The sequence below is a fragment of the Osmerus eperlanus genome, chromosome 23 (genome assembly GCF_963692335.1).
Source record: "Osmerus eperlanus chromosome 23, fOsmEpe2.1, whole genome shotgun sequence".
NCBI lineage: Eukaryota > Metazoa > Chordata > Actinopteri > Osmeriformes > Osmeridae > Osmerus > Osmerus eperlanus.
The window spans coordinates 11,051,879-11,064,212 of NC_085040.1; the positions used below are offsets into that span (position 1 = coordinate 11,051,879).

The 12,334-nt window shown below is 39.4% G+C and overlaps 1 long non-coding RNA gene across 1 annotated transcript; it reads right to left on the bottom strand.

The window, feature by feature from the left end:
* Window positions 1-511: 511 nt before the first annotated feature.
* Window positions 512-2,149, bottom strand: LOC134009971 (uncharacterized). The gene is made up of 3 exons (XR_009928291.1): window positions 2,044-2,149; window positions 1,330-1,366; window positions 512-623 (listed from the first exon to the last, which is right to left on the bottom strand). It is a non-coding gene; the product is annotated as an uncharacterized LOC134009971 (long non-coding RNA).
* Between the last annotated feature and the right edge of the window lie 10,185 nt (window positions 2,150-12,334).

Sequence of the window (12,334 nt, forward strand, 5' to 3'; positions counted from 1 at the left end):
GAGAAAACAATAATTAGACATTGTTGATAGCAGAAATCTAATCTAGCATTCTGTTACATAAGCTGTGTAAACATTTAATGGCTTCAACAGAACAGAATATTGAAAAAGTTAAATAAATCACTTTTTAGGCCAGTAGTTTCCAGATGTGTGTGAAAACACCTGGTACTATGAAATGTGGACTTGATTAAAATAATCTCAAGACCCACTGACTTGTTCAACATGAAGCAGAACAATACAGAACTGATCACTGCACAACATGTTCTGCTCACTTTACACACTGATTTCTGCCTTTAGTGATGTTCCATTAAAACTGTCAGCTTTCAACTGTCAGCTTTCTACTGTCAGACTCTGCTGCTGGGACCTGTTCTGATCCACTATACAGTCAGAACAGCTCAGCTCACATGGCTCTAACTTCAGTCAGTGTTTACAGGTCTGTTTTCACTACATTTATATTCATGTGTGAACTCAGCAGTTGTGATAAACCACAAAAACTTTGTGATTAAAATGTGAAACACTCCTATACTCAGTGATGTGATGGACTGAACCTCAGTGACTAAAAATCTGATCACCAGCCAAGCAGGAGTTCTGGTCCGGTTCTCTCTGCGTCTGAGTTCTCTCTGGGTCTGAGTGGAGAAACAGTTTGTTAGTATCTGATCAGAAGAGTCTGAACACACACATCATCTGATCTCACAGCTGATTGGTTCTGCTCTTGTCTGTACAGGATGAGGTTTGGTCCAGACTTTTGTGGACTTGAAGTAGTTAAATGTTGTTGGTTGATGATCAGAGAGGCTGAATGTGTTCATGATCAGAAACATGGAAACTATCCCAGTTCTGCTCTCAGAGACTATCCAAAACTTTGGGTATCAGAGATAAGATGGAAATCAGAGCAGTAACACATCAGCTGTTAACCCTTGTGTTATCTTCGGGTCATTCTGACCCATCAGTCATTGTGACCCACCGTCGTACTGCGACAAATTTACCTCATACAAAAACAAAGTGAAGCATTTTCTTTTAACTGTCGGGCTGTCTCAGACCCCCCACATTGGAATGGTTAAAAGAAAATTATTTGTATTTGTTTTTATATTGGGTAAAATTGGGTAAACACAACGATGGTTCGTTATGAACCTTTGGGTCATGTGACCCGAAGGCAGCACGAGGGTTAAATCTGTTCTCTGACTAATGATCGATGTTTCACTTCATTCATGCAGTTTGAGAAGGACAGGTCTGCTAGATGTTACATAGCTGCACACTGACAGGAAGCTTCACTTCATATGAACCAGAGCAGGTATCAGGAACGCATCCATCAAGGAACTAAATGTTGGTCCTCACCAGTCAGAGCAGGAGCAGGGGTCAGAGTTCAGGTAGTCTAAAGAAAGGAGGAAAAGAAAGTTGTCAGTTAAATTCTTCCAGCTAAGGACACAGCAGGTTCACCAACAGGGGGGCAATAAAACACCATGTAATGACACTGCAGCTTAGACTGTGTGTCACTGGGACATGGAGCAGCACAAAGTTTCATCTTCTGTCAGCTGCCCTGCAGTGAACATTATGTGCTGAGCTGCTGCGATTGGCTGCTTTATCTGTCAGTCACTGACACCGCCCACAGGGACAGGACAGTAAAATGGGGACATCCACAAATAAGGAAACACTTTCTGCTGACATGGGAGACTCACTTTAACTGGAAACACTTTAAATATTTCAGTCTGAATGGAAAGTTTGGACTAAAACTCTGTCTGTAAAACATGCATCAATGCACACAGTATAATCATCACCAGTCCACACATCCATTCAGTATTTCCAGGTGACAGAATCTGAATACAACAGTGCTACAAATATACCAACAAAGTAAAGATGTTTTCTAAAAGCTTCAGTAAGTGTGGACAGAATATTTCTGTGTTCATTAAATGTCTGTTCAGGGGGGAATTCACTCACAAACTCTGATGTAACGCAAATAAAGTTCATCTGATTTTTAAATACAAAATATATTAACTCAGTCTGCTGATGTGATCTACAGCCTGTTTAACTTTACAATAAGTCTGTACTTACCAGCCAAAGCAGCAATCAGGTTTCTCTCTCAGTCTGAAAAAAGACAGTGTTAGTTATCTGAGTGTAAAGACTGAATCTACCTGAACCACAGAACACAGGGAGAGTAATGCTCATTATCAGCTGTCTCTGTCTCTGATCATTTACATTCAAGAATTTAAATAGATTTATTATAATGTCTCAGTTACAGAGACATGAACATGATGTGGTTTGTGTTATTTCACAGGACCCAGTTCAAGTGTGAGGTGTGTACCGCCATAGCGAAACTGAGGAGAACTGTCAAATTGGACAAATATGGCCGCGGTCTCGTCGACGTGACGTCAGTGGTAGCCATGAATACACGCATAGAAACAGCTTTTACCACTCATAACATTATTCGTGGTTAAACTAACTGAACAGAGGCTGGAACTAACAGTTTTAACTAAGCAGAGACCAGCATGAATACATTTATATGTTAAGTCCTCGTAAGTCATCTTAGACACAGCCTTAGGACCAGTTTTAGACAATTTATAAAGCGACCGTTAGCATTGAGGCTAATGGTCGCTAACCGTTATTAGCCAAAAGCAGTCAAGTAACCGTGGCTCACGAACAAGATATTTTTGCTGTTTGTGGCTTTATTTTTATACGGTTTAAGCCTAAAACCAGTTATGTAACTTATTTGAACAGCAAAAGTGTTCCACATCTCATAAAATTTGCATTGGCGACAGACCGAGTTAGAGGGCTATTTACCTGAGCAGACATTCAAGAAGAAGAATGTGCGTCGCTCGCGGACCATGACGCAGATACGTTGAAGGTCACTTGGAAAATCTACATACATTGATGCATAGACATAGTTTATGCATTGATGACCGTGCAGTGCAAATGTTTATCCCTCAGCTGGTCGAGAAAGATGTCCGCCCTTCCTGGTTCTGGTTCTGATGGAGGTTTCTTCCTGTTAAAAGGGAGTTTTTTCTTTTCACAGCTACCTCTGCACGCTCAGGAGGGAGATTGGATCGGAGAAATTTCACAGCAATTTCCTTATCATGGTCACTTTTTTAACTGGCTCCATATGAAATAAACTAATTTGGAATTTAATTAATTTGATTGGATTTGATTATCAGTGGATTGTAATGAATTGGACTCTAGCTGAAAATAGTCCTTCTGGCCATACTTGTTACATATGAGTGTGCTAAAACACTACAACTGAATCAAATTCTGAACTTAATATTTTATTATATAAATGATTTTATTATTTATATTACTATTTTAAGTTTTCAAACTAACAAACGTAACAAACGTAACAAACGTAACAAACGTAACAAACGTAACAAAAGTAACAAACGTAACAAACGTAACAAACGTAACAAACGTAACAAACGTTAAATTCTACTCTAATGGGGGGGAGGGTTTTTGTACTGCCACCATTTGTAAAATTTTTCTCCCTGTACATTTAATGGTGACATAAAGCCTGGCTTTTTCCAGGCAAGCCTCGAATGGCTCCCACAAACTCTCCTGGATGTCCAGGAGAGCTCCATTGGACAGCAGGACCTCCAGCTGTCCTTCTGTGCTGCCCTCTGCAACACCCAGGACCTCCACCCCGACTGCCTCCTGTGTCACGCTCACCATCTGCCAAAAGAAATATTACTTATGTCTCAAGACATCTTGCGATCAAATAGTAAACTGTTTTCTTCCTTTTTTTTTCATTTCAATGATATCACTTGTCCCTTTATATCTGCATGATACATTTCAGTGTTGAAAACCACAACCATTATTGGGTTAATGAAATATACTCAATGCCCTGTCATGATCTGCTCAGGAGATTAATGCCTAACAAGGACACCTATGGTTGTATACCGAATTTTGGATACCTAATTCAACACATTCAAGTTTTTTTTCACATTATCCTGAATGTTGGTCTGTATTAACTACACATACTTTTGTTAAAATAGATTATTTTACATTTATTGCATTGAATTTAACCCACATTTATTTCCATCAATGTCCTTGTCAATAGGAATTGCAATTTACCTTTATGTTGGTGTGGGCCGTTGACTGCAGCTGACCCCCTGCGGCCCTATTTGTCAGGTGCGAGAAACTATATGTGCTGCCAAGCACCAGCTCCTCAACGGCAGCATCACGCCACAGGTTGATGGTGACATCAGATGTATCCTGGAAATAACACAGAATGATATATTAGAACTACATAAGAGTTCTACTTTATATGTATATGTGTATATATATATATATATCCTATGCTTTGAAAGATGAAGATCTGGAGGTAAAATGGATAAAGATTGAGAAGAGTCTAATTGATTTGGTAATGCTAAAGCCTGAAGTCCTAAAAGAAAACAATGAGCAAGAGTTTTGAAAATCATGATAATGAATTTAATTCAGTACGTGTAACCATGTCTTTGCTTTCTGCTACAACACTTTTATAATTCAACACAGACATTCTGATATTGAGCAGGTCCTTGCCTTCACTGATATTTGTTGATCTAAAGATATTACAGTAAACATATTCAGATTTTTAGCAATCCAACAAACCTCCGACGTGTAATTTAACTGCTAAAGTTTCAGATACTCCCACTAAGCAATGCTGTGATATATTACATGGCTATAGTGAGCAACACACATTATAATGCTTTAGAAAAAGCAATTTCTATTGTGTTTGGCAGGAAACTGTTTAAATGCTTGGCACCATGGAGCTGTTTGAAAGTACTGACAACTTTGTATGACAACTCTTTTTCAAGGATGATGAAACAGGCAATTTTGCATTTTTTAACTGAAGGGGTAGTCCCTGTCTCATCCTCACATTCTCGTGTCTTACCTGCCGGAGCTTCAGCTCTCTTAGTGGCACCTCCTCTCTCCCACTGCGGACTTTTTTCAAAGCTGAAAGCTGACAACAACAAGGTACATCACTTACTGATCTAATTAGACCTAAACATTTCACTGTGACATTTAAGTAAAAAAACATTTATAATATCGGTCTGGTTAAACAAAAACTACAGAAGATCCATTGTTTCAGATTCTTACTGTATTACTTTGTCTACCTAAAAACATAATATCTCTGAATTACAACAGGATAAGCTAAGTACACAGACTGAAACTACTGGGAATGTAAATTTAGTGTATTACGCTTATGAACAGAATCAGCATACTTGCACAATGTCCCCCTCCACTGTGAGGAGGCCCTTGCTGTCCTTCACCTTCTGCAGGTTTGTCTTTAAGGACGGGGGACAGAGGAGGGCTCTCGCCTGCTCCATAAGCCCATCCTTGCAGACCACAGGTGAGCTCCTGAAAAACTTGGTGTCCCTGGTAACTAAAATGAAGTAAGGAGGGGACTCCCCCCGCAAGGAGTGCCCCCTCATGAAATAACTTTTCCCCTCTGTGATCTTGGAGGAGAACTCCTCAAAGATGGTGATTTTTGTCACCGTCTCCCCATCCGTGATGGCCACAATTTTATTATTCTTAGTGGTTTTAGCCACCGCAGAGCTCTGCCTGAACTCCCAGGCGATGACTCTTGCCTGATCTTGAATTAACAAGACCTTTATCTGGAGCTCAGGGGGCCTGTAATACGGGCTGGGTTTGGTGGTGCAGAGGGTCGCTGTCAGTGCCATTCTGTAATTACAATAGAAAAATAATGACTTGACATGTGACTCATGCATTATGTACATGAGTCACATGTCATATACACATATATAACACACATATAAACATATAACATTCTATACTGAGTTTCTATTACAAACTCAGTTTCTAATAGAACCCCCGTTTTATATCTCATTTTTCTGACCATTAACTTTTGTAGAAAGAGTTATGAGTGAATAAAACGAATTTGACAATTAGTTAAAGTCCAACGTATGTCGGCGTAACTGGGAGGCTATTTAAGTTAGTTTGTAAAAAAACTACTAAAAATCTTCATCTTCTAACTGGCGTTACCGAACTATAAGGCCCTCGAAAAATCTTAGTAATTATTTTTATGTGAACTGTACTTCAATAGTTAACGAAACACATATAGCGTTAAACAGGTTTTGGCGAAGAACTTATTATATAGGTTAGCCCTTTCCTGCCGGATCATTCAAATAGCCTATGGGAAATAAAATTCCCACGGTTCCTGCTTTAATAGGCTTTGCCGTGCGCTAGAGAATGTGTGTAATGGCGAGAGATTTATTTATTTTTATGGCGAGAGATTTATATGATTAGGCCCTATACTAATATGCCATCATAAAACTTCACATATGTGATGAATATTCAGCTTTGGAGTCATACCGGCTAAAAATGGCTTTATCGTCACTGGAAGGGTAAGTTTAAGTGTAGGCTACTAGTAACGTTACTACTAGTAATGCAGTCAGTGTTATAACTTGTATAGCTAAAGCGTTAGCTAGTCTGTAACGTTCGCCAACGGTTAGCTACTAACGTTGGCTAACGTACATTATATCAGTGCACTTTTCATCACCAAAATGCCATTAAATCTTTATTACAGGCAGCATTACAATAGGAGCAACTAGTTAACTCGTAACGACTGGCGCTCCACTCTGCTCTCCACTCGGCTCCACTCTCCATTTGTACGACGTAGCAACAGTAACTAAGAGATCATGCGCGTCTGAGTCCGTAACCAGGACAACAATGACGTCAAATGGCAATGACAGCAACTGTCATTCTGATACTTTACTCTCTAAACGTCTTGGTTGTACAGTAGCTCTAGCTGTCAAAAAGTAGCTTCTGTAGAGCTAGACTAGAGCAGCAGTAGCCTTCACCTGTCCAAAAGTAGCCAATTCAGCTGTTTTGTATTTTCTGTATCCTTAAAGGGGCGACACCACTAGTGTGTGGCATTCCTATTTAGTGCTATCGATAACATTGTTACTGTATACAATAAGACGATACGACGTCTCAATTTAGCCGACTTCGCCTTCACAGTTGGAGCTACTGTAGTACTGTAGTACCAGTACTGTCCAGAAATTAATATACATTAATTTTCGATATCCCTAGCTATTTCACGTTGGATAAACATACAAATAGCTCTACATACATACAGGTACAGTAGAGTTAAAGTTTGTATTAAAATATATTTACCTCAAATTCTGTCCTTCGGGTGTCTGTCCTTCCCACCTTCACAAAAGTGCGCTAAATTACAGTCTAAACTAACTAGCTAACTACGCAAAAACACTATTAAAAACACAATAACAAAGAACTATACTATGAACACTAAAACTTAAGTTAGATATATTTACACAAATTGATTATCAAATGGTATATAAAAGGAAGGATGCGTGATCAAAAAGTTTTGCTGTCTCTCTCAACGACGTCTTCACTCAATAACAGGGTTCACGAGCGTTGACAGGGACCCAACCAAGTAACCAGGCAGGTCCGCGAGAGATGTCCTGGAATAGGCTAGTATGGAACATTTCGAGAGACGCAGCTGGTGCTTGGATAGGCTGAATCCAGCGCAGATGTTTAGTTTCAGTGATACTACATTACATTTTTATTGGATTATTTTTTACATAAGGACATTCACTTGACAACAAACCATCTATGGCAGTGGTTCCCAACCCTGGTCCTCAGGGCACCCTGCCTGTTATAGATGTTTCCCTGCTCCAACACACCTGATTCAAATAAATGGTCATAAGCAGGCTTCTGCAGAGCTGGATAACGACCCTTTCATTTGAATGATGATCCTTAGGATCCTTAGGTCCTAAGGACGTCCTAAGGATAACGTCACGGTATAACCTATAGGGGACCAAATAGGAACGTCAGCGAACGTCCCCAGGACGTCCCTTGTTAGCTGGGATCATGACAAAAAAATTATTGAGAAATACAATTTCACATTACAAGTTGTAAATTACTCATTTTACAAGCACGTATGTGTCACAATAGCCCTGCTCTGTTCATATTAGAGAACTAGGGTTTTTTTACGATGTGAATAAATATATTATTACTTAAGCCAAATCATCCTTTATCAAGGTGATTTCAGGCAGCCATTGTTTACAAAAATCTTCTCCATCCACCATACCTCATCAGACAACTTAATTTTTAACCACTTTAATTACAAGATGGAGGAATACTTTGAGTAGATGGAATATCCACAAATCTGTGGGCAATGTAGAACAGAAGACAGATTAGAAATATCATATTTTGATAAAAGGTTATGACCATTCTAGTGATTAGTGGAAACGTGGGGGAAACTGGAATTCCTCTCCCCCAAAAGTAGCTAGCGCTATGGCTGGGTACTCCAAATAACTAAAAAACGTTCTTCCAATTGGCCAAACAAGGCATGTACATTTATCTTAAAGTTTACATAATCTAGCTAGTTCATGTTGTTTTTCCAAGTTTCACAGAAATCTGCTAAAATCGAGGATAAACAGTGCTACTTCTGTCATAGCTGCCTGTTACAAACGGCCAAGCCAGACACGTAATTATTTCCTGAAATAACTCACGTCACTCCCACAAACACATTCTTCGTACGTAAAAAGTTAAGACTTTTAATTGACAATATTGACAACACATATTAAGAAACTTGTCTTTACTCATAATATCGTCTCCGATTTCAATCTAACACTGTAGGGAATCTCCCATGGTATCCTCTCTGGCTCCGCCTCGGAAAACAATGGCTGCCGTTGCTGACGATACATTTATTTTCCCCTCCAAGTAACCCCTTAACCAATGGTATGTGCTTTGAGCTTGAATTGTCATGAATATCTAGCAGTTTTCAGAAATAAAATCGGTGATTGGACGGCAAAGATATTAAGGCGGGAACCATGGGCATCCTTCTGCTTTCCTGGTGCGTGTGTGTTTGGTTGCCACGGTGATGGCGCAGCTGTGAGCTGGGAAGAGAGAATAACAGAAATTTACCTAGCATCCACACCTCAAACAAGTTAACCTAGACGCAAAACTACACGTCCAATCAATAAAATGAGGATATTTTCCGAGACCCAAGACTCTGCCGAAACTAGAGATGTCCTTTATATGTCTGTGCGGTCAGAAATATGTCTCTATCGGCAGTTTCAAAATCTTGTTCCTTCTTGCTTTCTCTGACTGATTTTACTCACCTCTCCATTGAAGTTAGTGAGAGAATTTGAAAGGCTGCTCTCGCTTCAAGGCTCATAGCTGAAAATCTGTAAATGTGAGCTCTTTAGTAGTTACATTGGCTGAAAGAGGACACTTTTTCCTACATTTTAATGTATAACTTGTTTATGTAAGTTAAACTATATGAACGTTACAGGAATTTGTTTGACAATTTAGTTGAATATCAGAAAAAGAGCAGCCAGCAGAGTGTGCCACTCTGCTGGCTGCTCATTCATAAAAATCAAGAAGGAGCAAACATTTTAATGTATTTCAAACTGTCACAATTCAAAATTGGCTGAACATTTGAAAAAGCTGAATCATTTGGGAATAGCTGAATGTCTTGTGAACATTTTAAAGGTTGAATGGTGTCTCTAGCTGAAAGTAAGCTGAAGTAGTTACGTTTGAAAGAGGAGGAAGCTTTTTAATGATTTGAAAGGATTTACCATTACTTTTAATGGGAGAATAATTTGCACAAAAACCTTTATATTTTAAAAAGTATAAAAGTGAGAAATGAGAAAATACCCGCAAGCTGAAATGAATTTCAAAAATGTGTGAGTGACACAAAAGAGGCAGTGTGGAAGCTGAACTGCATCATCTGCATCATCTTAACAAAGCTAAGAGCTAAAATAGCCTACAATGCGGGAGAAGCTGAAAGCTGAACTGTTAAACAGAAGAAGTAGGCTAGCTAGTCGGAACAAGAATATTATCGTTTTAACAGCTGAAATTATAGTTGGGATAGTAATAGCAGTAGCAGATGTAGCCTACCATTGAGTGCGTTTACTCGGCTTTCTTAGTAGGATTCAATGTGTTGATGGAATGAAACATACAGCAGTAGAGCCGATACAGGAAGACACGGCGACACTTTGTTGCAGAAGGATGATGGTGCAAGTTTTGTCCGTGGAGCATACAACGATTAATAAAAAAGAATCATGTAGAGGCGTTTATTGAGTAATCGCATAACTAATTACACATGTAAACGAGTAATCGTATTATTGGCATAAACCGACAATTGCTAGTAATCATGTTTCTCATGGTCAAGTAAACGTACCAATCACCTGTGTGAGAGACTGAGTGGTGCGTGTCTGTCGTTACGGTGATGGTGCAGCTATGATTGCTAACGCGCTGAGGGCAGAGAATAAGAGAAATGTAGCTAGAATCCACACCTCAAACAAGATAACCTAGACGCAAAACTGTACGTCCAATCCAAAATATAAGGATATTTTCCGAGACCCAAGACTCTGCCGAAACCAGAGATATTCTTTATATGTCTGTGCAGTCAGAAATACGACTCTACCTGCAGTTTCAAAAACGTGTTCCTTTTGCTTTCCTGGTGCTTGTTTGTTTGGTTGCCACGGTGATGGCGCAGCTGTGATAGCTAACGAGCTAGGCAGAGAGAAAAACGAACATTTACCTAGCATCCACACCTCAAACAAGTTGACCTAGACGCAAAACCAGAGGTGTAGTCCAGGGTATACGCTGGTATACGGCGTATACCTACTTATTTTTCAGTCAGCATTGCGTATACCCACTTCTAAATCCCCCCTGATGTGCATCATTCAGTAATATCTGTGAGTCAGATTGCCTATTTTCTTCCTCGGGGATAGTGAAGCCATGACCCACCCTCCTCTGCCTCTAATTGGCTGGTACTCGCTGCTTTCACTGATTAGATTGGTTAACTTTAGGCATGAGGACTGATGAGCCAATCAGAGGCAGAGTAGGGCGGGTCATGCCGAGGAAAATATCGCTAATACCTCAGGTGCCAGTGAAAAAAAAAAAAAAAAAACTCAGGTGCCGGTGCCACTTGACTACGATAACGGCAGCAGACCAAACAACAGATGAAGAAATGACACAAGCGGCGGTGTGCCACCCCAGTTGATGGAAGACATCATTCTGAGGTAAGTTTTAAGGTGGTTTCCAAATGAATCATTATTTTAAACTACTGGCAAATTGCCAGTGACTGCACATTTAGAGGAGAAGAGATGTTGCCGCCAATAGTTAGTGCGAGTCGGCTAACGTTATGAAGCTAGCTACGTAGATTGGGATAATGTGGGGAAACCGGGGCATTGTTGGTTTTCAGTAAGTGTTTAATCAACCCAGTTCATAAGAATTTCATACCAGACTGATGAAACTGATTATCTCAATGTTTATGAAGCTTGTTTATTATTGTAAAGGTCTAAATTATAACGTTAGCCAAGTTACTAAGCCCTAAATTATAACATTAGCCAAGTTACTTAGCCCTAACTAACCTATATGATCTAGTTTAATTGCATAGTAGCTAAGCTGGTAGTTGATTTTTAAGTAAGTTAAAACACAAGAATGGGGACAAATAGTTTAAGATTCAGCCTAAAACAATATTGAGGTCTAATCAGGCTGTCTTATTTTGTATAGGGACAGGTAACCATGAAAAGGAAGGGAGATATTGCTGACTTTTTTGTAAAGAGGCACAAATCAGGCCCAGATCAGGCCCAGGCAGACCCCACCCCTAAAACCAGCAGCCCTGGCAAGGTCAGATGAGCAAAGGTCAGAAACCCAGTGCTGGGTTGAGAGAGTATATCACTGTTGATGTGTTGTTAATGCATATATTTTTGTTAATTGTTAACTAAATATTGTTGTAACATATTTTGTTGAATGATTTACCGGTAAATGAACATGTTCAAAACAAAGCATATAGCAATATGAACAAGGATGCATTGTCACCTTCAGATTTGAAGTATTTTATTTAAATAAATGTGCAAAAAATAATCGAAACACCATTTCCTGTTTGCCTCATGATAAATACATTTTACATTCATCCAGGCTGCTCTTGTGACCAGTAGTAACTACAAACTGCTCCTAATCAAGTCATGATCATTTTATAATAGTGTGCAAGTAGAAATTACATATTTTTGGGTAAACTAAATCATAGTCTTACATGTCACTGTTTCTAAAACAGGGCTTTTTTCTGGACTACTTAAAAAAAAAAAAAGGTGAATACTGAGAGTATACCCACTTCTCCAGGGACCACTACACCACTGCGCAAAACTATACGTCCAATCCAAAATATAAGGATATTTTCCGAGACCCAAGACTCTGCCGAAACCAGTGATGTCCTTTATATGTCTGTGCGGTCAGAAATACGACTCTATCGGCAGTTTCAAAATCTTGTTCCTTCTTGCTTTCTCTGACTGATTTTACTCACCTCTCCATTGAAGTTAGTGAGAGAATTTGAAAGGCTGCTCTCGCTTCAAGGCTCATAGCTGAAAATCTGTAAATG